Source organism: Tamandua tetradactyla, chromosome 1 (assembly GCF_023851605.1).
Source record: "Tamandua tetradactyla isolate mTamTet1 chromosome 1, mTamTet1.pri, whole genome shotgun sequence".
Lineage (NCBI taxonomy): Eukaryota > Metazoa > Chordata > Mammalia > Pilosa > Myrmecophagidae > Tamandua > Tamandua tetradactyla.
The window spans coordinates 208,199,697-208,226,805 of NC_135327.1; the positions used below are offsets into that span (position 1 = coordinate 208,199,697).

Below are 27,109 nucleotides of genomic sequence, written 5' to 3' on the forward strand. Positions count from 1 at the left end.
TTGCAAAAATGCTATTTTGTTAAATACATGCACACACACACACAATACATATATATATGTGTGTGTGTGTATATACATACATATATATATGAACAACTGGTGGACACAACATATGGTATATCTTCTCTATATAGCATCCTCATCTCTTGACCTTTCTTCTGTAATTTCTATCATTTTGTGTGTCCTTGCTTCATTTTGGACTTTTTCCTTTGTATCTTTTCCAGTTTTTTCAGCTTTTCTTAATCTGTTGCTAAATCCATCCTTTGTGTTCTTAATTTTGGTGTATAGTATTTCTCCATTTTAGACTATGCATTGAGTTATTTTATATAGTTTCTAATCACTTTGTCTTCCACCTCATTAACCAAACCAATGACAATTATTTTAAAGATTACTTCTGATAACTCCAATCTGGAAACCCTTAGGTCAGTATTTTGGGTTTTGTTTACTTTTGGCTTTTGTCTGCTTTTTCTGGGTTTAATTGTTTATCTGGATGTTTCTTTTCCCCTTATTTTTTTATTACTTGCCAGATATATTGTACGAAGCCCTTAGAGCCTGGGATGTTATGTATTTCCAGAGAGGATTTACATTTGCTTCTATCACTCATTTAGGAGCATGAGTAATCTGGAACAACCTCAATCCAATTTCAGGTATTTAAGCTGAGCAATAATCCCTAAATAGGCCAATCTACCTTCATTTTTCCTACTTCCATGGTTTATTAAGTCTTTGTGGACTCAAACATAAGTGAACCTCATTCGCTAGGGAGAAAAAAGGAGATTGAAATTGAGTATGAGATCTGGACTCCATTCTGTACCCTCCTAGCTCTCTCACACACAAGCCTGTTACAATTCTTTTGGAATAGACATACTATCACTATGGCAAACTCATCTTTCAAGCTTTTAGTTCTGCTCTGGATCTTGGTTTGATAATTCTTCACTATTTTATTGGTCTTCATTATCATGAGACAAATTTTATAAACTCTTCATTCAAATTTTCTACCTCTCAATGGGAAGGTTTACCTGAATTATCTAGTCTGACTATGACTGGAAGTAGAAATCCACTTCTTACCCATTTTAGATAAAAATTTCTTGAGTCTTTGAATTGAAGTCACCAAAAATAACATTGAAAAAGATGTTGTGATGGTTAAGTTCATGTGTTAACTTGGCTAAGTTATGGTGTCCAGTTTTTGGTCAAGCAAATACTGGCCTGATTGTTACTGTGAGTGTACTTTGTATTGTTACTGTGAAGATATTTTGTAAATGTATTTACATTCATAATCAGTTGATTGCATCTGTGGCTGATTACATGTACAACAAATGAGGATTACGTTCAATAACACGGAGAGTCTCTTCATCTAATAGGTGGAGGTATTAAAAGCCAGAATTGAGGATTTCAGAAATCAGAAAATATTTCTGCCTAAAGTTCAGCCATCCAACCTTCCCTTTGGAATATGGGAATATGGACTTGCAAGACTTCAGAATTACTTTTATTAAAATTTCCAGCTTATGGCTTGCCCTATGGGTTTCAGACTTGCCAGCCCACATGGTCGCATGAGCCAATTCCTCATAATAAATCTCTTCACACACACACACACACACACACACACACACACACACACACACACACACAGCCTGTCTGCTCCCTTTCTCTGGATAATTAACTAATACAGATTTTGGTACTGAGAGAAGGATGCTTATCACGAATACCTAAAAATGTGGAGGTGCTTTTGGAAGTGAATAATGGGTAAAGCCTAGATTGCTCTGAACAGAGCTTTAGAGAAAATTTCTTTCAGCTTAGAGAGTGCATATATTGTCATGAGTGGAATGTTGGTAGACATTAAAGTTGCTACCAGTGAAGTCTTAAAAGAAAATGATGAATGTCTTCTTGGAAACTGGAGGAAAGTTAATCCTTGTTAAAAAGTGGTAGAGAACTTGGCAACTTGTGTTCTGATAGATGAAAAGCAAACTTGTAAGCAGTGAGATGGACCATACCTTAATGGAAGTAACCTCATCAAAAGGTCCCATTTGCAGTGGCCTGGATTAAATTTAAGGGATTAAATTTAAGAACATGTTTTTCTGATATACATAAACCTTCAAACCACCATACCATGTAATGTGGAGGTATGTATCTCTAATGTGTGGAGATAGCAATCAGGGATCGGACAAGCGCTTGATGAATAGTTCCACCTTGAGCACATGGTGAAGGTGGTGGTAAGAGTTTCCAAAAAGTAAGTACATGTTATTGCCAGAATATGAAGCAAGAGTATGCCGGGCACACTATCCCATACAGGAACATTTTAAAAAGTTGTAAAATGAACTTCTGGGAAGATAGCCATATAGACTAGCTTGAGATTAGCCCTGCTTCTCAGAAAAGTTAGAGAAGGGACAGGAGAGTGACTGAGGTGAAGATTCTGGAGTGCGGCTAACCTGGGAGAGCCTTCATGCACCTCATAGAGCACCCTGGTTGCAGAGGCTGAGGAACTGAGAGGCAGAAAGATGGAGCTTCTCATGGAGGCACAGAGCCTGCAGACCCCATGGGAATGCATGAACAGGAGCTAGGGACTGGGAAGTAAGCCAGGCCATGTTCCTTGGGCTCTATCCCCTCACCAGTGCAGCCCCGTGACCAGCGACTCACCCTACATCCCACACACCTGAACCTGATCACCTGCTCCCATTCCCTGTGCTCTGGGCGCCCACACCCCACCAGCACCCAGCACATGTACCTGCCCTCTACCCCCTCTCCAAGTGCAACCCAAGCCACCTCTCCTACACCCCTCCCAAGCACTACCTCCCCCTCCTTGTTCCCTGTGGGCTGTTCACAGTGCATAAAGGCTGCAGCACTAACCTTCATACCCAGGCTACCCTTGTCCCCCTGCCCATAGGGTCACATTGCCCTGTCCCCTCCCCATGCTCTGCACATCTGTTTACAGCACTCCTAGGCCCAAGCATGCACACAGGCCCCCAATCACATCGTTCAGCTCTGGGAACTGCCTTTTATAGCAGTCCTAGAACAGCACGTGTGCATGGCCCTTAGCCATACTTCCCAGCTCTGAGAAAGTGCTGACCTGCACAGCCAGGTCATATCTGCCCTCAATCCATGAAAGCATAATGCCAACCTATTGCCACAGCTCTATGCATGCACACAAAGGGCCCCATGCCTTAGGCCAGCATACACCAGGGTTACGCCTCTCAGACTGGTTCACCTACACAGCTACATCCTCCCTGGACACTGAGTGCCCATGTTCACAAGCACCAGCGTACCATCCCCAACTTGGGCCTATACCTACCCTGAAACAAATCACCACACTGGGTGCCCCACCCTGTACTCTGCTCCCTGTTGTACAACCATCCTTCAAACACGAGGTCTTAGACTACTGAAAGAAATCAACTCCCAAAGCAAATCAATCAAGATATTTACATGCCGTGAAGACAGCAGAAGATCATCAAGCATATCACAATGCAGACAGATATAGCCCTGCCTAATGATGAAATTAAAACACTAGAGGAGACATGGATGTTGGAATAACTAATCAAAGAGTTTTATACAACTCTGCTCAATAAAATAAGTGGGATAGCAAATGACATAAAGGAGATCAAGAAGACAGTAGAAGAGCATAAAGAGGAATTTGAAAGAATAAATAGAAAAATAGCAGGAATCACAGAGGTTAAAGATGATGTTGACCAAATAAAGAACATACTAGAGGCACACAACACCAGATTTGAAGAGTCAGAAGAAAGAATAAGTGATATAGAGGACAGGATAACTGATTCAAAGACTCATAACAGCAAATGGCAAAAAATATGGAAAAAATTGAATTGGATCTCAGGGAAATGATAGACAAAACAAAGTACACAAATAAAAGAATCATTGGTGTCCTGGAAGGGGAAGAGAAGTGTAAAGGGCTAGGAAGAGTAATTGAGGATATAATGGGGGAAAACTTCTCAACCCTCATAAAGAACATAAATGTACAAGTCAAAGAAGCCCAACAAACTCCAAATAGAATAAATCCAAATAGACTTTCCTCAAGACACATAGTAATCAGTCTGTCAAATGTTGATGAGAAGCAGAAAATCCTGAAAGCAGCAAGTGAAAACAATCTACCACATACAAGGGATACCAAATAAGACTGAGTTCAAACTTCTTAACTACCACCCTGGAGGCAAGAAGGCTGTGGTATGAAATATTCAAGATCCTGAAAGAGAAAGACTTCCAGCCAAGAATTCTGTACCTAGCCAAATTGTCCTTCAAAACTGAGGAAGAGATTAAAGTTTTCACAGACAAAGAAGTCCTGAAAGAATTTTTCCGCAAGAGACTGGCCCTACAAGAAATACTAAAAGGAGTTCTGCTGGCTGAAAAAAAAAAAAGACAGGAGAGGGAGATCTAGAGAAGGGCACAGAATTGAAGTGTAACACTAAAGGTAATTTAAAGAATACAAAGTGAAAGAGGGAAAAGAATATATAGATCTGACAAATAATATAAAAAAGATAAGATGGTAGATTCAAGAAACACCTTTTCGGGTGGGCCACAGTGGCTCAGCAGGCAAGAATGCTTGCCTGCCATTCCAGAGGACCTGGGTTCGTTTCCCAGTGCCTGCCCATGTAAAAAAAAAAAAAAAAAAGAAAGTAAAAAGAAACACATTTTCAATTATAACTTTGAATGTTAATGTTAATGGACTAAACTTACCAATTACAAGACACAGATTGGCAGAATGGATTAAGAAATTTAATCCAGGTATATGCTGTTTACAATAGACACATCTTAGACACAGGATACAAATAGATTGAAAGTGAAAGGATGGAAAAAGATTTTCCATGCAAGTTGTAACCAAAAGAAAGCAGGAATACTAATATTGGACAAAATAGACTTTAAATGTAAAGACATCATAAGACATAAAGAAGGACACTACATACTAATTAAAGGATCAATTCACCAAGTAGATATAACAATCACAAATGTTTATGCTTGCAAAGAACGTGAGACAGACATTGTCAAAACTGAAGAGAGAGGTGTTTTTTGGTATTAAAAAATAATAATAAAAAAATGAAGGGAGTGATAGACGTTTCAACAATAATAGTAGGGGACTTCAATACACCACTCTCCTCTATAGATAGAACAACAAGACAGAAGATCAACAAGGAAATAGATAAGTTAAATAACTTGATAAATGAATTAGACCTAACAGACATATAGGTCGTTGCAACCCAAAGCACAAGCATATACATTCTTCTCTATTGCTCCTGGAACATTCTCCAGGATAGATCATATCTTGGGGCACAAAACATGTCTTTATAAATTTAAAAACACTGAAATTATTCAAAACACCTTCTCTGATCACAGTGGGATGAAGCTGGATCTCAATAACTACCAAAGAATGGGAACATGTGCAAATATATTGAAATTAAATAACACACTCTTAAACAACCAGTGGATAAAAGAAAAAAATCTCTCAAGAAATCAGTAGCCATCTGGAGATGAATGAAAATGAGAATACAATTTATCAGAACTTATGGAATGCAGAGAAGGTTGTGCTGAGAGGGAGATTTATTGCCCTAAATACCTGTATTAAAAAGAAGAACAAAAATTGAGTACTTAATAGCACACCTGGAGGAACTTGAGAAAGAATAGCAAACTAGTCCCAAAACAAATAGAAGAAGAGAAATAATAAAGATTGAAGCAGAGATAAATGAATGGGAGAACAAAAGAACAATAGAAAGAATCAATAAAGCCAAAAATTGGTTCTTTTAGAAAATCAATAAAATTGATGAGCCACTAGCAAGACTGACAAAGAAAAAAAGAGAGAGGATGCAAATAAACAGAATCAGAAATGAGAAGGGATATTTTACCACAGACCTTGAAGAAATAAAAGAAATCATAAGAGGATACTATGAACAACTATACAACAACACACTAGACCACTTAGATGAATTGGGTAAATTCCTGGAAACACACAAACAACCTACACTGACTCAGGAAGAAATAGAAGATCTCAATAAACCAATCACAAGTAAAGAGATTCAATCAGTCATCAAAAATCTTCCTACAAAGAAAAGCCAAGGGCCAGATGGCTTCCCAGGGTAATCTTATAAAATATTCCAGAAAGAACTAACACCAATCCTGCTCAAACTTTTCCAAAAAATTGAGGGAAAAGGAACTCTACCTAACTCATTTTATGAAACTGATGTCATTTTAATACCAGAACTGGGTAAAGATACTATAAGAAAGGAAAACTACAGGCCAATCTCCCTAATGAACATAGATGCAAAAATTCCCAATAAAATATTAGCAAATTGAATTCAACAACACATTAAAAGAAGTATACACCATGACCAAGTGGGGTTTATACCAAGAATGCAAGGATGGTTCAGATCAAGACTACACCTATAAGACCTGACACCTATAAGAATGGCTGCTACTAAACAAACAGGAAACTATAAATGTTGGAAAGGATGTGGAGAAACTGGTACACTTATGCAATGCTGGTGGGAGTGTATAATGGTGTAACCACTATGGAAGACTGTTTGACAGTTCCTTAGGAAACTAAATATTGAGTTACCCTATGACCCAGCAGTAGTGCTACTTGGTATATACCCAGAAGAGCTGAAAGCAATGACACAAACAGACATTTGCACACCAGTGTTCATAGCAGCATTATTCACAATCACCAAAAGATGGAAACAAACCAATTGCCCATATTTCTTTTGTTTGTATTTATGTTCTAGTATTCAATAAAAAAAGTTAAAAATAAAAATAAAATTTGAAAAAAAGGATCAGACTTCAACTAGAGATATTAATGAAGCTGATCTGGATAGGAGCAAGGTAAATAAAAAAACTGGGTAAAGGATGATATGGTCCATATTTTAAAACTTCAACTTCTGTGTGAAACCAAAGGGAGAGGTGTTTATTTTGTGCAAAATTTATATTTTGGGAAGCTCATTACCTAATTTAACTTGTATGGTCAGTTTAGTTGAACACCATAAGTACATGTAACCTTGAATAGGGCATGAGATCTTGTTGGTTTGTCCAGATTAGTGTAGTACCCCAATATATCACAGAGTAATTTGGGCAGTGAATGAAAAGTATTTGCAAACTCCTCTTGGAGGACTGGAGAATAGAAGGAAATATTCAGCTTCCCATTTGGAGAATTTCTGATATTCTCACAAGTTGTGGAGATAACCAAATCAATATGCTGAGCCCTCAGTCTTAGGGTTTGTCCCAATGAAACTTATTTTTACAAAGGCTAAATTTAACCTACTTAAAGTTATTCCTAAGAGTCACCCCCAGAGAACCTCTTGATGCTCAGATGTGGCCTCTCTCTCTCTAAGCAAACTCAGCTGGTGAAGTCACTTTGCTCCCCCCCCACATGGAACATGCCTCCCAGGGGTGTAAATCTCCCTGGCAGCATGGGACAGAACTCCTGGGATGAGCGGGAACCTGGCATCATGGGATTGAGAAAGCCTTCTTGATCAAAAGGGGGAAGAGAGAAATGAGACAAAATGGCTGAGAGATTTCAAACATAGTCAAGAGGTTATCCTGGAGGTTATTCTTACATATTATATAGATATCCCTTTTTAGTTTATGGTGTATTGGAGTGCCTGAAGGGAAGTACCTGAAACTGTTGAGCTGTGTTCCAGAAGCCTTTATTCTTGAAGATGATTTTACAATGTGACTGAGTATATGATTGTGAAAACCTCGTCATTTGATGCTCCTTTTAGCCAGGGTATGGTCAGATGAGTAAGAAAACATGGAAAATAAATAAATAAATAATAGTGTGGATAAGGGGTAAAATAAATTGGATAGATTGAAATACTGTTGGTCAATAAGAGGGAGGAGTAAATGGTATAGGATGTTTGAGTTTTTTTTTTTTTTTTTAATTTCCTTTCCTGGAGTGATGCAAATGTTCTAAAAATGATCATGGTGATGAATACACTACCATGTGATGATAAAAAAGAAATAACAAAAAAGAGTTTGCTGGGCCGACAAGAGCAATGGCTAATACTGTCTGCTACATTCTCAAACTTGACTGCTAGAAATTTTCACAGTTGTGAATATTAGACAGTTGTCTTTCCAAGTTTGAATTTTTCTAAATTAGACCAAGATTTAGCTCATTTGGATTGTATTTCTATCACTAACTCCGGAGAGATAGGCTGGTTTTTGCATTTTTGCAAGCTATGTGATTATGTGCATCTCAGTCATTTAAACTTATGGTCTTAGGCAGGACAAGCTTTAATTTATAAAGCTGTATAGTGTTCTGTTTCTGCTTTCATGTAAAGCAGTTTGGACTCAAGCTTACATTTCTTTTGGCAGATCTTCACTAAAATACAGAAGAAGTAAATAACTTATTTTAACATCCTGATGTAGTTCTGTCACATCTATACTAGTTGATGCACAGTCATGTTCTAACAATAACAATTATTTTTGCTGCCACATTACAAATATAAATCCTCTCTGTCACCCTACACTTCTTGGCCAAGCTGGTTCCACATTTGTGGGGTCGTCATTTTTACCACCACACTTCCTAGAATTAAATTGTTAGGATGATTTTTTTGTATTCAAATAACAAATCAATTCAACTAATTTAAGCATAAAACGGGAGCTGGGAAGAACACTGAGGTCCTCACAGCATCACAAAGTGTTGTAAGAATCTTGCCTTCATAATGGAGCTAGGGACCCAATGCTTGAGGGCAGTTTCTATTTATATTTGTCTCACATGCATGCTTTTATTACTCCCCTTCATGTGTTGACGCTCTTTGTCTCCTTGTGTGGATTCCCTTCATGGATCAAGATAAATGGCTGTGGACAGTCCCAGTACTACCGACTTGGAACTCTCATAAAAAAGGAATAAAAACCTCACTCTCAGTAAAAGTAAAACTTTTCATGCTTGAACTTTTCTGTTGGCCTGGCCTAGGCCATGTGACCATCTCTTGGACCAGAAATTGTCCAGAGGAATTGTCACTGTGGATGTTCCAGGTGGGAAAGGGGCTGTTATAGCTCTGAGTGCCAGGCATGCTCATTAGCCCCAATGAAAAGGAGTTAAGGTTGCTAGAAGAAAAAGGATGGAAAAGAAGACCAGAAGGCCAGAAATAATAGCTATCACATTCTACTGCAGATTTCCTTGCTCACATTTTCACTTTTTCCTGCCCTGTGGAAAAGTGGCCCATTAAAATGGCTTTTCCCTGATTCCTAATTACTATTCTTCATTTCTTCTGGGGAAGTACCATATCAGTCAAAGGAGAAGAGGCAAATTTGATTTAGGGATACTGTTCTTAATTTGGATAACATCACTTGAAAGGAAGAATTCTCACTGGATGACATCATAAACTCAATATCTTGCTCTGAAGGAATGTTGAAAGCAATTGAATACTTATGAATACTGAGTGAAAAGTTTAATTAATGATTGCAAATCTCTTTAAAAGCTCCAGGTGCTCTTACCAAAACTTGAGAGGCTCTAAAGGGATGCTGTTACTGGATATACACATAGAAATTGCTAGAGAATTATTATTAGAAAGAAAAAAATTGGAATTTCCCTTTAAATCTTTAGGTATTTAGAAATTTCAGAAGAGGACTGAAGTAAGTGAATAAGTATTTAAAAAGTGCAAAACAAATTCCAGTGCTTGATATGTCATTAATGCATTTTTAGTATACATCTCCTTTCTATACTAACATTTATAGTAGACTGTGCATCACAGTGCTTTACAATGTTAAATATATGTATATTTGGGTTGGGGTACATAAGTTGTACCTAATAAGCACATTGTCATATTTTTACATTATTTATGTTTATCAGGCTCAACAAATTGAGTTATGTCACATAAGTTGATGAAACTAATAGGTAACTGAACTCACCTGTCTCAATTGACCTACCCTTTCACGGCTGATTGAACTTCACCCACCCTGGCAAACTGGAAAGCCCCACCTGCCTATTCCAAACAATTTCCAAAACAAACCAAACATTTAACCACAGAAGTGTAACCACAAAGTCATTCTTCTTTTGTTTTTTATTTTTCTCAATTTCAACAAATGCTGCTCTATAAATATGCCACTCTCCCTCCCCTTAGTATGGCTCTTGGTTCAGTCAGTCCTCAAGGCTTGGCTGTTCCTCATGCAATCCTTCTCATGCTCTCTCATTAACCTTGCCTTATCCATTGAGGTCTATCCATTCCTTCTTTTTGAGAATTCTCCTCCTCTGCACCCCTTCACTTTCCTTTCATTTTGGTGCTGAAACCCAAGAGTGGATGAAATCAGGGACCCTCAGTCCCTGGCTCTTTTCCCCTCCATTCATACCCTTCCCCTTTAAATCCTCCCTTCCTTTTCTATCATTTTCATGCCTGGCTCCACAGGACCCAAGTGACCCTCTGAGCTCACTAGAAGCTAAATGGCCACCAGAAAGTGACCTGAAGCCACCCTCTCTTAGCAAGGGTGAAAATCCCAAGGAGCCCAGGGCAGTAGGGATGGTGGCCAGCTATATCATTTCCTTCATGGTCAACACTGGGGCAACTCTCTCTCCTGAATACGTGGAAGGAGCCCACAATAAAAGGAACCCAGGCCATAGTAAGAGTATCAGGAACTATTACCTATCCCCACAAAACCCCTTCCCTCTTCTGTTCCTTCAGGGATCTCACATTCACTCACTCATTCATTATCATCCCCACCTGCCCAGTCCCCCTTATAGGAAGAGATATCCTCCATAATCTTTGAGCTTCCTTCCACATCCCACCTACATTAGTTAAGGTTCTCTAGAGAAACAGAATCAACAAGGAACTCTTGCAAATATAAAATTTATAAAAGTGTCTCATGTGACCATGGGAATGCAGAGTCCAAAATCTGCAGCAGAGACTGTGAAGCCAATGATTCCAATGGAGAGTCTGGATAACTCCACAAGAGAAGCTCACCAGCCAAAGCAGGAAGAGAGCCTGTCTCTTCTGAATCCTCCTTAAAATGCTTCCAGTGATTAGATTGAGCATCACTCATTGCTTAAGACACTCCCCTTGGCTGATTACAAATGGAATCACCTGTGGTTGCAGCTGATGTGATCATGATTTAATTCATTGCCACAGACAGGCCAACCATTGCCCAACCAGACAAATAGGCACCATCCCCCGGCCAAGTTGACACATGAACCTGACCATGACAGTCCACCCCTTGTCAACTTGACAGCTATATATATTACCTTAAACCCCACATTTGAAGGCTCAAATATCTCTTAGTTCTAGTAGACACCTTCACAGGATGGCTTGAAGCCACCTTCACAGGATGGCTTGAAGCCTTTCCAACAGCTAACAAAAAGGCCTCCACTGTATCTTCCATTCTAAGCTGAGAAATAATTCCATGATTTGGTTTCCCCATATCCTTCCAATCTGATGACAATCCTGAATTCATCTCTGTAGACACTCAAGTCTAGCCTCCTATCTTAATATCCCTTGGAAATTACATATCTCATATCATCCCCAATCCTCTGTGAAGGTAGAAAGAACCAACCGCACCTTAAAAAACACCCTCACCAAATTAGCTTCTGAAACCCAGGAAACTTGGTGTAATCTACTCCCCATTGTGCTCCTAAAAATTTGCTGTCTCCCAAAAAAAATCCCTACTCCCATCTCCATTCAAACTTTTGTTCAGAAGGCTGCTATTACCTCCTGGGATTCCCATATCTCCACCTTCCCCCCCACACACCTTTATTTTCCCCTCTCCTCTCTCACCTCACGACAGCTCTTTAGAGATATAATGGTGCACTTTAGCCCACAACCCACCACTAATACACCCAGTCCACTAACACTAGGGGATCTTATATATCTAGCCCATCCAAACTCTTCCTCCTCCTTAACCCCAAAATGGACTGGTCCATACAAAGTAATCCTAACCACTCCTACAACCACAAAACTGGAAGGAAAGCCCTCTTGGATCCATATCTCCAATCTGAAAAAAGTCTAAAACATTCCTACCACTCTACACCCACAGGACCAACCTCCCTGAGAATTACCCAGCTGCCTAAAATCACTGAAGAGCAAGGAACACCCATTGCCTCCCCATGTCCCTAAACCCCACTGCCTTCAACTATTTCCTTTCCACCCTCTCAGGTGATTTAAGCTGGTACCCATATTCCATCAGAACTCCTTTGGATCTTCTTCACCTCCTGGAAGAGTTGTGGCTCCAAGGCACCTACCTGGAGTTTACCCCAACCCAGATCTCTTTCTTTCCATTCATCTTTCTTCTCATTCTTACACATGAAAGGACAAGCTCTCCTCCTCTCCTTGATACTTTTTACTCTTCCGCATTCTTTAATCCCAGCCTCAACTAACCCTCCCCCTTCTTTCCCCCATCTTGCCCAAATACTTGCAAAAACCCATTAACATTAATTACTACTACCCTCCTCAAAGAATCAAACTGCTCTTCAGCTTCGGCTGGATCTGTCTACATCTTGCCCAAACTGTGAACCAAGCCTTCCTTTCCCCTCTATCCACCTGACTCTCAACACTGACAGGACTTCACTTCTCATTCACCCATCAACCTGAATACTACCTCATGCAAGGAGACTGGTGGAGTGATGGTTAGGCTTGGCACAAATGAGCCAAAATCAACAAGTTCCTAGAAAAACTTACTGAACTGGAACTTTTACAATGCCCTGTCTTAGGCCCTGTCCAAACCCATGTAATTCTTGCCTATCAGGTTGCACTGTGCGTATTCCATCCCTTTTTCCCAGAATCAACTCCAGCAGGAAATTTAGCTTCCTCCAAGTGAAATCTCACCCTATACTTCTCCACCCCCACATCCCACATCCAACTCCTGTTATAGATCAAAGGAATTCCTGGAAAACCACACCTCCGGATCATGCCTCCCCCCTCCCCCAGCATACTCAGTGAAACTACCAAACCTGGAAGCTATTACTGTCAAGGCAGGGCACATTGCCCTGATATAGTAGGCTTCAAGACCACCCTTGGCGAAACTCAAATCTGCACATGCCCTCCAAATTCTCCCCAGACTTGCCAGAGACCCCTGACTTGTGAAAACCTTTGGTACTTTGTCAAATGTAACATCTTAATGTTGCAACAAGAACCCCCACCCCCACCCCGCCCTGCAAATGTTACAGCCCTAACAAAAGTTCAGCCCCTTAACAGCCATGGGCCTTTGACATTCCATTTCCTTCTGGCACAACAGAGAAAACATGAAACACTGAGGAGCAGGTTAATTCTTCCCAGCTTCCAGCATTAATTTGTTACCCTGCCTGGCCTACACATCTGAACTCTTCTGGGTATGTGATTCAAATGCCTTCCTGTGTCTCCCCACCAATTGGACTGGAGCATGCATACTAGCCTTTCTATCACCACAAATAAACCTAATTCCACCTGACACCCCTATCCTCACAAACCTGGTCCAAAACACCTCTGAAAAAATCAAAAGAGCCATCCAGTTAATCCCCCTACAGCCACACTTGGGGTCCTCTCTGAGGTAAGTACAGAAACAGCAGGACTAGGTGTGTCATTACACAGCTTTACCATCCTGTCACAACAACTGGCCTCAAGCCTCCAGGATATCTCAAAACAGCTTATAGCTCTACAGGATCAAATAGACTCCTTAGCTGTAGTAGTCTTACAAAAGAGGCATGGGCTCGACCTCCTAACAGGTGCACGTGGAGGCAAGTGTACATTACTCCAAGAACAGTGCTATTTTTATACTGACCAATCCCACTTAGTCTGAGATGGAGCCCAATGCCTTAGAGACCTAGCTACTAAAATCAGGGATCAACCTCACTTAGCTCCTTATGGCCCTAGGTAATCTCCTCTCTTGGCTCATAACCCTTATAACTCCCCTCATACATCTTATATTAATTTTCTCTTTCCTTCCCTGCTTTATTAATCACTTACAAAAGTTTTTTGCTGGACAAATGACCACTATCTCCCAAGCTGCAACTCAAGATCATGTGAAAGCAATGTTCCTCCTCCAGGCTCAGCAAGGAAATCTCCCCATGATGCCCCCTTCCCATCAGCAGGAAGCAGCCAGATATAATGATGTTATCCTGCTCCCTTCTTATGCACCTCCAGGGTCTGTAATGATGGAACTAACAGAAAGCAGGAAACTAACCTGACCTATTGAAACTGACCTAAGTTTTCATGGCTGATACAACCTCACCCACCCTGGCAAACTGGAGAGCCCCACCTGCCTGTTCCAAACAATTTCTGAAGCATACCAAACATTTAACCACAGATGTGTAACCACAAAGACATTGTTCTTTTGCTTTTCAGCTTTCTCGAGTTCAACAAACTCTGCTCTATAAATATGTTACTCTCCCTCTCCTTTGCATGGCTCTTGGTTCAGTCAGTCCTTCAGGTTTGACTGTTCCTCGAGCCATCCCTCTCAAGCTCTCAAATAAAGCTTGCCTTGATCCATTGATATCTTTTCGTTCCTTCTTTTTGAGCCTTCTCCTCCTCTACACTCCTTCATTTTCCTTTCATAAGTGAAACCATAACATTATTCAGAAAATTATCTGCAATAGGTTTTAAGAAGGGGACAGCCTTCTGTTTTACTCATCCACCTTTTCAGAGGCATTACTGTTTCTTCCTTGGTTTCATTTTTTTAATTCTAATTTTACTGGAATCTGAATTAGGAATGGCATTGTTTCAGTTTGCTAAAACTGCCCGAATGCAATATACCAGAAATAGATTTCTTTTTTACAAAGGGGATCTATTAGTTTACAAATTTATAGTTCTAAGGCCTTGAAAATGTCAAAATTAAGGTACCAACAAGATGATACCTAGGCTCTGAAAAAAGCCTGCTGGCGTCTGGATCACTTCTGTCAGCTGGGAAGGCACATGGCTGACATCTGATGGTCCGTGCTCCCAGTTTGTTGCTTTCAGCTTCAGATTCCAGTGGCTCTCTCTGTGTTCTTGTGGGTCTTCTCTTACCATCTTTGGGGCATTTCTCTCTCTTAGTGTCTGTGAATCCTCTCTTAGCTTCTCTGGGTCAAAGCTCAGATTTCATCTCTATGCTTAGCATCTCCTAGGATATTTTCTTTTCCAGGCCTCTGTGTTTTTGCCAAAATGTCTCCCTCTTAAAGGACTCCAGTAAGTGTATTAAGACTCATCTTGAATTGGTGGGGTCATATCTTCATGGAAACAACCTAATCAAAAGTCCCCAGCCTCCAATATGTCTTCCCCCACAAGATTGAATAAAAGAACACAGCTTTTAAATTTTGTAGACTGAAATGCTAATGATCAGTGAAAAGAAGGGGTAAGGGATATGGTATATACAAATTATTTTCTGTTTTCTTATTTCTTTTTCTGAATTGATGTAAATGTTCTAAGAAATGATCATAATGATGAATCTACAACTATGTGATGATATTGTGAGTTATTGATTATATATTAAGAATGGAATGATCATATGGTAAAAATGTTTGTGTTTGTATGTTGCTATGTTGAATAAAATAAATAAAAATAGAAATTTAAAACAAGAAAAGCATAGCTTTTATGAGATACATAACAGTTCCAAACCGTTACCAGACAAAAGTCATAGATTATTCTGCCCAACATGCTCAGTAACCAATTCCTGAAACACCAAGGTTTCAAAGACAGAAAGAGTTTATTACTACACATGTAACAGGAAAGCAGCCAGCCTAACAGCCAAAAATCAGTCCCCTGGAACAGAAGAGATTCAAAGTTTTTAAGGATTCTAGTAAGGGAAGATGAGGTCATTTCAGATAGTAAATTCAAGGCAGAAGTTCAAAACTGAAAAGAAAACATTGTTAAGCATTGTTATCATAAGTTAACATAATTTGAAAGGAAAGGAGGCAGAGCTGTCTATCTTTCAATGGCAAAGCTTAGCAGATGGTTTACAAATATAAGAGGCCAAGGCTAGCTAATGACTGTTTTCCTTACCAGTAGCACTTACTAAGAAAATGAGCAGATAAAAGGCATAACAGCTGACAGTCACAGAAGCACCAGACAAGAGATAAGGGCTTTTACAATACTTTCATATGTCTTAACAGCTTATTTACAGTTCAGGGCTTCCAGGTACTCTCTCTTGTCCATTCCAAAATCCTGAAAGCAAAAGGAACATTTATAAAATGATTCAGTAATCAAAATCATCCCTTTAAGTCCTGATTTCTCAGTTACAAAACCAGCACAGGAATGCCTCTTCACAATCAGATAACCAGTTTCATGTCTCTTCTAAGGGTTTATCTTTTCTGTCTCATTTAGTCCTGTTTCATTTGGGCAGGTGAGGCTAACTGCTCTAGCAAATAACCCCATAATTTCAGTGGCATAACAAAAGTTTATTGCTTCCCCACACCACAGTCCAATGCCATTGCTTGGTTGGGAGGGTGGGTGGGGTAGAGGGATGAGCTCTGTTCATGCCATCATTCAGAGATGAGGTTCCTTCTGTTGTGTGGATCTGTCCCCAGAGATGCCTTCATTCCAGCAAACAGAAAGAAAGAAAGCATGGAGGATTCCATGGTGTGTTTTAGATCAGTCTCTAGCAAATTTTTTTCTTTGCAGGCCAGATGGTCTTGGGCATTGGGCAGCACCTCCATTGTAATACAAAAGCAGCCTTCAATTATATGTAAACAAATGTTTGCCTATACCTGTTTTTTTGTGGAGCAATGGCAGAGCTGAATAGTTGACATCGAGGCTGTATGGACTGCATTTTACATGTATTTACTATCTGGACCTTTACAGAGAAAGTTTGTGGACCCAGCTTTAAAAAGTTTTTGTCTCTTTTTTCTTTACTATACTATTCAATATTTCTAGCTGCTGGCATGCCTCAAATAACTCCAGCTACAAATAATGTTTATGATAATCTATTTCATATTTAATTGCTGTTGTCTATGAGGTTTTGCTCCATTGTTTTTATTCCTTATTATTGATCATTTTTGACCTCATATCTTTTCTTCATCTGTTTCTCAAGAAGTTTATGAATATTATTGACACTTAAAATAATCAGATTTTTATTTTGTAGTTCCTCTTGATTTTAACTCTGAGTCCCATTTAATCAATTTCTTAGCTAATTATTCCTTTCCATCTACTTTCCTTGGCCTTAAAATGTTTTTTTGTTTTTAATTTTTTAAGATAGTGGGTGATTAATTACCTTTTATTTGATTTTTCTTCTCTAATATAAGCATTTTAAGCAATGAATTTTCCCCAAAGTACCAGTAAGCCTACATTTCACAGATTCAATAGGTACCATTTTCATTACATTGTAGTTTTGGTTTTTTATGAATTTTTGTTATATCTTCCTTTGCCCATGAACAGTTTTGATAAGTTTTTTCCCCAACACATGAGAATTTTCTATTATCTTTTTCTTATTGATTTCTAACTTGATAGCATTCCAATTTTAGAGCATGGTCTATATTGTACTTATATTTGAAAATTATTGTTTCTTGTTTTATGTTTTTGTTTTAATCTGCTATTGCTTTAATGATACTGCTTAATAAACAGCCCCTCAAATCTCATTGCTTAATAAACACCCCCCCCAATCTCATTAGCTTACAACTTACATTTATTTATAACTCACCAGTCTGTGGTGGCTCTACCACAGGTTTGTGGTTTGGTTTCAGATTTTCATGAGTCTCTCATTCTGGGATCCAGACTGAAGTAATGGAAGTCATCTGCAGCATGCTTTTGCTGTGGTAAGAGTGAATAAAGGAGAATGGATGGTGGGGACAATGAATTCAATAGGCCAAGCCCTCAATCTTAGGGTTTGTTCATATGAAATTTATCCCTGCAAAGGATAGGCTAAGGCTACTTAAAATTAGGCCAAGAGTCACTGCCAGACAACCTCTTTTGTTGCTCAGATGTGGCCTATCTCTCTTTCAGCCAACATGGAAGCAAACTCACTGCACTCCTCCTCTCTGTGGGACATGACTCCCAGGGTTGTAAACCTCCCTGGCAACGTGGGAAAGAAATCCTAGAAAGAGATGGGACTCAGCATCAAGGGATTGAGAAAACCTTCACAACTGAAAGGTTATTTCTTTTTCTGGAGTGATGCAAATGTTCTAAAAAATGATCATGCTGATGAATATACTAGTATGTGATGATATTGTGAGCCACTGATTGTACACCATATATGGAATGTTTGTATGTTAATGTTCATGTTTGTATGTTGTTTTGGTTTGTCAATAGAAGTTGAAAAAAAAGGAAGTAGATGATCTGGAAAAAAAAAAAAAGGAGAACAGACCACATGAAACCCCTCATAAAACTCCCAGTCAAAACTTGTAGTCTTACTTACCACCCAAATTCTATTTGCCAATGAAAGTTAGCCCAAAGTCAATGGGACAGAGAATTTTAATCAAACTAGAAAATTTTTCTCTCCAAGAAAAATTTTGACCAAATTGTATATTTACAGTAGATTTTGGATATATCACCCTCTTGGTCAAAATATTGACTTCCCTTTTTCATACAAATATGTTTTCCTTTTCCCAAAACATGTCAGCCAACATGCCTGACATGTTTTGGGAAAAACATGACCAACATGGTTCATGAATGACATGGTTCAAAATCCAGGCTTTTATGGTCTACATCAGATATCAATGAGGCTCCCTTCAGACCTATGAACTAAAAATATAATTATCTTAACCCCTACTCCCCCAACAATGATAATGGACCAAGACCAGGATAATCACTAAGCACTCCATCACAGAAGAGAAGGGATGAAAGACACATTGCAATTGCTGGTCCACAATAATTCTGAAATTCTGATGGGCAAAAAACTGTGTTCCCCATACTCTGGGGGTAGAGAATTATACCCAGATGAGGCCCATGTTTTACTCTGTGGTATGAGCTCCCTTCCACTATTGTCTGTGTCTCCTGGCTTTACCCTCTAGCAGGTTCTTATATTTCCTTGTCTAAACAAAAGAAGAGAGCATCCAAGTCCTGCCTGTAAAGTGTGGCATACAAAAGTCTTCTTAAATCTTGAATAATTACCTGCTCTTTTTTCATGTAATTTTATTGAGATGCGTTATATATTCACATACCATATAATCTTCCAAAGTATACAAGCAGTGTTGGTTCACAGTATCATATAGTTGTTCATTCATTATCACAATTGATTTTTGAACATTTACATTACTCCAAAAATAATAAGAATAAAAATAAAGTAAAAACACCTAAAACATCCCATACCCCCTATTAATTAATTAATTAATTAATTTTTACTCATTTACCCATACACCACCAGCTCTTTTAATAGGTAAACTTGATTCTGCTCACTCTGTGTTAAAAGTCTCCTGCAATTCTTTCTGAGATTTGTTTGTGTCTCTAACTTAATGACAGGTATTCTGAACTTACAAGCTTTCCTAGATCTTAGCCTTGGTCTCTTTCCTAGGACTCATTTCTTTTCCAGACTCTAATCAGAGGTTTTAACCAATGGTATGCTGGTACCCCTGACTTAATCTTTTTCCTGAGATTGGCCCTTAAGCTGAGTGTTACTTGGTCTTTCCAGCTCAAAGTATTTCTCAATTTTACCTTATATTCATCCCAGGGAATCATTCAACTTTTGCATGTTCTTATGCTGTAAGAGTGTTTCTTATACCTCACACTGTGCTGTATATTATTTTTCTGTATTTGTTTTTTAAATCTAGTCTCACAATTTTTGGTTTTAAACTGGTGAGTTTACTGTATTATACTGATTGCTATTATTGATATTTGTGATCCAGTCAAGCTATTGTGTTTTCTGTTTATATATATTTTTCTTTTCTTGCCATTTTTTGTTTCAGTTGTCATTCCCTTGCACTCCACCTCATCATTCCATTTCTTTTTTTATAGTGACTACACTAGAAATTTAAACATTTATATTTAGCTTAACAATATCTAAAGTTAATTAATATCCATATCCTACAACCTAATGATACAGAATACTAGAAATCTATTCCATTAACCAAACTTCTCCTAATGACTTATGGCTTATTGATGTCTACTATTCTAATTCCCTCTGTATTTTATTTAATAAATGAGGTATTGTCTTAGTTGTGCTGGTTGCTATATCACATAATGGGTTAGCTTAACAGTAGGAATCTATTGACTCATATTTGAGTTCAATATCAAGGTGTCAGCAAATCAATGCTTCCTCCCCAAAGTCCATAGCATTCTGGGCTGTCTTGTTGCAATCCTAAGGGTTCCTTGGGCTGCATCTCTGCTTCCAGTTACTGGTGATATCTCTCTTATATATCTGCTTTTCAGGTTTCCAGTGGCTTCCTACTTCTCCTCGTGTGACCTTCTTTTTTTAAGGCTATGCCTAAATAAGACCTTCAAAGATCCTATTCACAGATAAGTCCACACCCTGACTCAACTTTCCACATTTAAAGAAACTATTTACAAATAGCTCCAAAACCATAGCAATGTGGATTAAGATCAAGAACATGTCTTTACTGGGGAACATAATTCAATATTCTACAAGTATCCTAATTATTTTCTGATAAAATCAGCCATTGTTTAAGGCCTTCTGCTTCAGGATAAGGAGGCAGTCCTGGGCATCAATGCATTGCCTACTTCTAAGCCAGGTAAGTTCCTTGATTAGAACCCAGGTTGTACTTCATACTGTCTCTCTGTTTAAAGCATTCAGTATGTTCACAGATGGTATATCTGGAGGATCATGATAGGAAGTAATGCAAATCCAAATCAAGAGTAAATGTTCATCCCACAGAGGAAAAATTGCTGATTCTTCCAAGAAAAATTGCTAGTTCTTCCATGATGACAAAGGTTCAATGTGGTCAACCTGACACCAGATAGCTTGCTGATTTCTAGGGTACATTGTCAAATCATGGCTTCAGTATTGCTCCTTGTTGCAGCAAATTTGGTAAACAGCAAATAGCAGTAAGCAAATAAGCCCCAGTAAGTGTAATTACACGTTTTGAGGCCCCTGTGTCACTTCAATCCATGAGCCCACTGAGACCTAAGTAGAATATTGGTTGGGGGAAGACACCTGATTACTACCAACCTCATCCAAAAATCCTCTGATTTAACTTATGTAAATGGTTTATTGAAGAAATGAAATGAAAGTGAAATAAACTTTAATGATCTTCCCCTGCTTCTCAATAAAGTCTTGTTCAAATCCCCTCTTTTTTTTTTCTCCAGATAATAAAAAATCTTCTGGTCTCTCTATTCACAAGACTAGTTTAATTTGTTAATAATAGTTATGTCCCAGCCAGAGTAATGATCAAGACCACAAATCTTCTATTAAGGTTCTTCCCTTCCTATAGCCTTGGACTACACTGGCAGCATGTAGTGGTGGTGGAGAGAGAGAACCTCACTTTATTTTATTTGTTCTTCTCTCACTCTGAAGCTTTCTAGCTGATGTTATGTCCCACTGTTATAGTTGGGGAGAGAGGAGAGAGGAGATTCTGGAAAGATCTTGCTTGCCTGGCACTGCTACATCAGGCATTGATTTTACTATGTGATGTGGATTGAATTGTGTGTCCCAGTTTGGACATGTTCTTGGTCTTGGTCTGCATTCTAGTGGATATGGACCTATTGTAAATAAGATATTTTCAAAATGTTACTTCAGTTAAGGTGTGTTCCAAGTGATCAGATTGGGATTTAATCTATATTATTGGAATCCTTGATAAGCAGAATGAAAGTCAGACAGAATGCAGCCACAAGTAACTGCCAGAAGCTGGAAGTCACCAGAACTTGGAAAAGTACTTAGAATGTGTTTCCATCTGCATTGTCATCTATCAGCAAAGCCAAGGACCAAGGATGGCTGGCAGCTAACCCCAGAATACAACAGTCTTCTGGAAGAAAGCATCACCTTGCTGACACCTCGATTTTGGACTTCTCCTAGCCTCAAAACCATGAGCCTTTAAGGCTATTTAAGCTAACTCTTTGTATGGTATTTTTTTTAACAGCCAGGAAATGAAAACACTAATTAAGACAATATAGCTATTTCTTTTTTGGTATTTATGTGACACCTAGACTCAGAGTTAGAGCTCTGAAGCTATGAAAGTCAGCATTAACCCATACAGCAACTGTTTAAACAGTTGAAAAAGTGTTCAGACTTCGACTAGGCATATGAATGAAGTTGATCTAGATAGAACTAAGGTAAAATAGAATGCAGAGTAAAGAATGATATAGTCTGTATTTTAAAACATCAATATCAGTGTGAGACCAAAAGAAGGGATGTTTATTTGGTGCAAAATTTGTATTTTGGGTAGTGCATTATCTAATTTAATTTGTATGGTCAGTTTATTCAAGCACAATTACATGGACTCTTGAATAGGGCTGGAGAAATTGTGGGTTTGTACAGGTTAGTATGATGCCCTGATATGCCCCAGAGTAATTTGAGCAGAAAATAAGAAAGTATTTGCAAAGTCTCCCTAGGGGTCGAAGGAGAACAGAGGAAATATTCAGCTGCCCCACCTGGGGAATTCCTGATGATATCGCAAGCAGAGAGGACAGCCAACTCAATAGGCTGAGCCCTTGATATTGGGCTCATCCCTATGAAACTTATGCCTGCAAAGGAAAAGTTAAGCCTACTTAAAATTATATGTAAGAGTCACCCTGAGAGAACCTCTTTTGTTGCTCAGATGTGGCCTCTCTCTCTAAGCCAACTCAGCAGGTGAACTCACTGCCCTCCCCACTAGTTGGAACATGACTTCCAGAGCATAAAATTCCCTTGCAATGTGGAAAAGAATACCCAGGATTCACCAGGACCTGGCATCATGGGATTGAGAAAGCCTTCTTGACCAAAAGGGGGAAGAGAGAAATGAGATAGAATAAAATTTTGGAGGCTGAGAGATTTCCAACAATTGAGAGGATACCCTGGAGGTTATTTTTATGCACTATATAGATATCCTTGTTTAATTTATGTGCATTGGAGTGGCCGGAAGGAAGTAACTGAAATTGTTGAGATGTGTTCCAGTAACCTGGATCTTAAAGATGACTGTGTAATGATATAGCTTTTACAATGTGACTATGTGATTGTCAAAACCCTGTCTAATGTTCCTTTATCCAGGGGATGGACAGATGGGTAAAAAATATGGATAAAAATAAATAAATAATAGGGGGGAAAGGGGTAAAATAAATTGGGTAGAGTGAAATATTAGGGGTCAATAGGAGTGAGGGGTAAAGGGTTTTTTTGGAATATATGAGATTTTCCTTTTTTCTTTTTACTGCTTTTTCTGGAGTGATGTATATGTTCTAAAAATGATTGTACTGATGAATACACAATTGTGTGATGATGTGATCCATTGATTGTAAACCATGTATGAACTCTATGTGTGTGAAGATTTGTCAATAAAAATATTTAAAAAAAAAAAAAAAGAAAAAGATTGCTGGTAGGAAAATTTGGTTCTACTTTCTGTGACAACAGTGAGGGGTTTTCCTCGATCTGGCCATATACCTCTCCCTCAGTCATTTGGAATATGGTAGCCCACGCCCACTTAGAGGTCACTTGGCCTCCACAAGGACTCTTATGGGGAAGGTTTGAAATGGTTGCAGTTCAGCACTCTCTTCAAGCTCCCAACTCTTCCCAGTAGATCTGAGGTGAAAGGAAAATCCCATGATTCCTCCCACCAAGTAAGGCTGTTCTGAGAGTATGTTAATAGCTCTTCCTCATTTCCAACCTCTTGGCTGACTTCTACCTTCTACTTTAATAAGCTGGCTGAGTCAGATAGCTTAAGTTTTACAAAGCCAGTATTTTGAAAAAGTTTTGTAAGTCTGTGTGGACTTGCTCCTTTCCATGGAATTTGGAGAAGTTAGCCTCTATAAGTGCATTAGGACTTAGTCAAACCTACAGTAAAATTGCTTATAATATCCTGCTAAATTGTATAATTAGTGAGGAATGCAATCATGATCCCTTACTCATTGAGTTTTCTCAACTTCAAACATTTTTTTCTGGTCTAATTCCTGTTTCAATTCTGACAAGAGAAAAAAAATGTAATTCTCCTGCCTGTAGCCTTGCCTATCTTTCTAATAATCCAGGCTGAAAAATGAGGGTGGGTAAAGGTATTTCATAAATGCTTACTAAAAACCATTTTTAGAGCTCAGTTCATTTTTAAGCCCTTCTCTGATGAATCATCATCCTCAGTGTCAGTAGAAGTAGACACAGTGACATATTTAGACTGTGTGAGTGGTCCACAGGTAAAAGTATGTATGTATGAAATGGGTAGGAGGATGACGGTGAGGGATGTCAGAAACAGCTCGACAAAGGAAAGATGTTAATATTCTTCCCAGTAGTAGTCTCACTATCTGAGGATCTTAAGGTCATACTTGTCTTTCCAAAGTGTAGCTAGAAGAGCATTACTTACTAAAAAGAATCCTATTAGCCATTGTCCACTAAACTCAGTAGCCTCTCCCTTGATCCAGAAGCTCATCTCTTAATCCTTACCTAGAGTTGCAGTAATCCTCCTGCATTCTAAACTTGACCCCCTCCTTACAACTGAGGCCCAAAGAATTTTAATCAACATTACACATGAAATGTCCCCAACCAGGGTAATCAACATCCCAGAACCACCACACACCCACTGTAATCTTACCAATCCCTTCCACAACCTTACAAAATAAATAGCTCAAAGAAAACGAAGAACACTATTTTTGCTGTTTTGAAAGATATGCTTGTCGCAGTTCTGATAGTTAATTAAATGGTATTTAAGATAGTTTGAAACTTTAGAATTGAAGAAATTCTGATATCTGTAGAATTTTTGCTTCCTTGCTTAAATTTTAAATTGGTTTATGAAACACACTATATAAACAGGCTTTATGATGTTTACTTAGATTTTTTTTATATGCCTATGCATAAACTAACATACCATTTCAGGTGGTCAAGATTTCTATAAGGTAATTGTAAAAGTATCTGTATCTTCATATTTTCCTGAAATCAGGGAAATATGTACTAACATAGGTCATTACTATAGCAATGCAGATATGTGTAAGAACTTTCTACTTGATATTTTGAGAACATTCACAGTTTTGGAAGCCAATCAACTGGTATCTAAGTCAGTGTTTAATACTTAGAATTTAATGAACTTTGCTATCTGAATTTGTATATTTTTTCCTTGTTTCCTTAATTTTAAATTGGTTTATCTAACTTACTGTACAAACACAGGTTTTACAATGATTATATGTATACTTTGTTTAAATATGCCCATGGTTAATCTCACTAAGATATCTATATTTGGTGGTTCTAAGTGTATTTTTATTCTCTTAAATAAGAAAATTTTTAAAAAATGCTTGTGCATCTGGTTTAGTTTTTTTGAGCTTTATTGAAGATTAATTAAAGTATATTGAAATATAATTATTGAAGTATAAATGACATACATTAAACTGCACATATATGAAGTGCACAATTTGATGAGTTTTGATATATGTATACACTTGTGAAAGCAGCACCACAATCAAGATAATGAACATGTCAATCATCTCCATATTCTTTATTATTTTATGATAGCGGTCATAGGTTCACGTGCCAACTTGGCCAGGTGATGATGACCGGTCGTCCGGTCGGGCAAGTGCTGGCCTGTCTTGTTCGTATGAGGACATTTCATGGACTGGGATCATGATTATGTTGGCTGCATCCTTGGCTAACTGTGTTTGTAATCAGCCAATGGGAGTGTCTTCTGCAGTGAGTGATGCTTAATCTACTCACCAGAAGGCTCTTACGGAGGATTCAGAAGAGACAGTCATTCTTCATCTTTGGCCGGTGAGCCTCTCCTGTAGATGTCATCCAGACCCTTCAGTGAAGTTGCCAGCTTCACAGCCTGCCCTATAGATTTTGGACTTTACATCCCCATGGTTATGTGAGACACTATTATACATTTTTTATCTATGGATATCTCCTGCTGATTCTGTTTCTCTAGAGAGCCCTAGCTAATACAATAGCTTTATTGAGATATAATTCACATTCCATAAAATTCACGTCTAAAGGTATGAATTGGTATTATCAGATTTCCAAAATGATGTCACTATCTGTTCCAGTTTTTTAGCTGCCAGAAAGCAATATGCCAGAATTGGAACAGCTTTTAAAAAGGGGAATTTAATAAGTTGCAAGTTAACAGTTTTAAGGCTATGGAAATTTTCCAGTTAAAACAAGTCTATAGAAAAGTTCAATGTAAGGCATGCAGGGAAAGATACCTTGATTCAATAAGCCAGTCAAGTCCAGGGTTTCTCTCTTGAGTGGAAAGGCAGAAGGCAAACACAGTCAGGGTTTCTCTGTCAGCTGGAAGGGCACATGGTGAACACAGCATCATCTGCTAGCCTCCTCTCCAGATCCACAGAAGGCATTTTCCTTCTTTATCTCCAAAAATCACTGGCTGGTGGACTCTACTTCATGGTTCTGTGGTGTTCTCTGTTGTGGCTTTCTCATGCCTCTGTCATTCTTCTCTGCTCTCTCTGAATCTCCAGCTTTATTCAAAATGTTCCCTCTTTTATAGGAGTCCAGTAAAGTAATCAAGACTCACCTGGAGACATGTCTCCACCCAATCCAGTTTAACACCCACTGTTGAGTGAGGCATATCCCCGTGGGGATAATCTAGAGTTTCCAACATATGGTACTGAATAAGGATTAGAAAAAATGGCTGCCTTTAAACAATGGGATTGGGATTAAAACATGGCTTTTCTAGGATACTCACATCGTTTTAAACTGGCATGCTATCACTATGAATTTCAGAATATTTTCATCCCCATCAAAAAACCTATCAGCAAACACTACCCATTCCTCTTTGCTCTTAGCCCTGGCATCTAATAGTCTAATTTCTACATCCACGGATTTATCTGTTTTACACATTTCATAAAGATAGAAACATACATTATGTGTCCCTTTGTGACTAGCAAGTTTCACTTGATATATTTTAATGGTTCGTCCACAATTTAGCATAACTCAGTATTTCATCCCATTTCAGGACTAATATTTCATTATGTAGATATACTGCATTTTGCTTATCCTTTCTGCATTTGATGGACATTTTGAATTGTTCCTGTTGTGGAGACCCAGGGCCCGTGTTCCCCCTCCATACCGAGAATGAATTACTGCATAAATCTTATGCAGTACAAGACAGAAATTAACAGTCCTTAGACCTCCTTGGGGGGAGGGAGGAAGAATGTACAGATAGAATCATGCACAAAGCATTAAACTTACCCCCACGCCTTGATCACTGTTGAAAACAAACCTCCAGACTCCTGTGTTACAAAATCCT

At 38.6% G+C, this 27,109-nt stretch overlaps 1 long non-coding RNA gene across 1 annotated transcript in view; it reads left to right on the top strand.

Annotated features, from left to right (window-relative positions):
- Positions 1-24,454, top strand: part of LOC143675724 (uncharacterized) — a 79,511-nt gene extending 55,057 nt beyond the window's left edge. The window contains exons 2-3 of the long non-coding RNA XR_013171672.1: positions 528-647; positions 17,802-24,454. This is a non-coding gene — a long non-coding RNA (uncharacterized LOC143675724). The remainder of the gene's footprint in view (positions 1-527; positions 648-17,801) is intronic.
- Positions 24,455-27,109: the final 2,655 nt, after the last annotated feature.